The following is a 1,935-nucleotide window of genomic DNA, read 5'->3' on the forward strand; positions in this document are numbered from 1 at the left end:
ACGCCTAGCCCGCCGACGCCGCCGCCTAGCCCGCCGAAGCCTAGCCCGCCGACGCCTAGCCCGCCTCCGCCGCCGCCTAGCCCGCCGCCGCCTAGCCCGCCTCCGCCGCCTAGACCGCCGCCTAGACCGCCGCCGCCTAGCCCGCCTCCGCCGCCTAGCCCGCCGCCGCCGCCGCCTAGCCCCCCTCCTCCTCCTCCTCCTCCTCCTCCTCCTCCTCCTCCTCCTCCTCCTCCTCCTCGTCCTCCGCCGGTTTCGTGCCGGGATCCCATGGTCCTTGGGGTTGACCAGATGTCCCGTCGCACTTAGTCTCTGCGGGGCTGGCCCTATCGATGCTATGGAGGGGGATCACCGCCAGGGGGCGCTGCGGTTGCGGGCTTCTCGACTCCCTCTCCTTCCCCACCCCTCCGCTCGCCCGCTCCTCCTTTCTTTACTCCCTATCGCCCCGCCCCCTTTTTTCTCCACACACACGCAATTATCACGCTCACGAACTATCCCGGGACCTGGCGTGACTTTCATCGCAATCTCCCCCCCCCCCCCGGACACACACACATAGAGACACACCCTCCCGGCAGGGAGCACCCTGAGTGGTCGTGCAGATGTCGCTGCTGCATGCGGCCTCCGCATGGGTTCGCTGGTTGACCAGATGTCTGGTCCTTGGGTGGTTGACCGGATGTCTGGTCTGTGGTTGTCATCCTGACAGGGAGGCTTTGGGACGGATTTGGTCTCTCTGGCCTCGCTGCCCCTAGGGGTCACCCTGCGATCGGTATTCTTCTCGCGTGGGGCGAGGGGGCGCTCCGGAGCATTCCTCTCCTCTCGGAGTTTCTGTCTGCAGTCTCTCGACTTGCTCTCACTCCCCTACCCTGCTGTGTGACTTTCTTTTTGGTCCTTTCATTTTATCTATTCTCTCTTTGCCTTTTCCTGCCCGCCTTTCCGCTCCCCCCCCCCCCCGGATTCATGGTTTCACGTCACGCGGGTGACGTGCCGACACACCAGGAGGCCCTTCTCACACGTGCGCGTGAACACGCAATCAACACGTTTATGAACTAGAAAGGGATCTGGTGTGACTTTGCTATTATTTCCCCTCCCCTCCTCCCCGCGCTGAGAATGAGTTTCCCCGGGCTCGTGTGCCCGCCTGGGAATCGGCTGCAGACGCCATGGCCCCGGGTCGACCACATGTTGCCCTGGGGTCCACCAGATGTCTCTGGCGAATTGGGGCCCTAGGGTGCTTGTGACGGTGTGGTCACTAGGTGTCGCTCTGGGCTCAGTATTCTTCCTTCTCGCTGTGACTTTGGTCTCTTTTTTTCGAAATTTCTTTCTTTCTTCCTCTTTTGCCCTGTTTCCATTTTCCCTTCTTAATCTCTTTCTCTCTTTTTGTTGCTTTTTTTCCACGGCAGATGGGTGATGTGTGTGTGGAGGAAACGCGGCGTCAGGGAGAAGACACATCTCACACGTGCTCGGGAACACCCGATCGTCACGCTTCTGAGTACCGACCGATGGATCTGGTCCCGAATTTTTTAATAGTTTTCTCCTCTCTCTCTCTCTCTCTCTCTCTCTCCCTCCCCCCCTTCCTTCTCTTTCCTTTCTCTCCCTTCCTTTCTTTCTTTCTCTCGCTCTCTCGCTCTCGCTCTTCTTTTCTTTCTGACAGAGTCTCTCGTTCTGTTGCCCTGGCTAGAGTGCCATGGCGTCAGCCTAGCTCACAGCAATCTCAAACTCCTGGGCTCAAGCGATCAGACTGCCTCAGCCTCCCGAGTAGCTGGGATTACAGGCATGTGCCAGCATGCCCAGCTAATTGGATATACGTGTGTGTGTGTGTGCGTGTGTGTGTGTGTGTGTGTGTGTGTATATATATATATATATATATTTTTTTTTTTTTTTTTTTTTTTGAAACAGAGTCTCACTCTGTTGCCCAGACTAGAGTGCCGTGGCGTCAGCCTA

General features: G+C 58.2%; 1 pseudogene; it reads right to left on the reverse strand.

The window, feature by feature from the left end:
* Nucleotides 1–963: 963 nt before the first annotated feature.
* On the reverse strand, nucleotides 964–1,055 carry LOC138380563 (small nucleolar RNA U13; annotated as a pseudogene).
* Nucleotides 1,056–1,935: the final 880 nt, after the last annotated feature.

This window comes from Eulemur rufifrons, unplaced genomic scaffold (assembly GCF_041146395.1).
Source record: "Eulemur rufifrons isolate Redbay unplaced genomic scaffold, OSU_ERuf_1 scaffold_545, whole genome shotgun sequence".
Taxonomy (NCBI): Eukaryota; Metazoa; Chordata; class Mammalia; order Primates; family Lemuridae; genus Eulemur; species Eulemur rufifrons.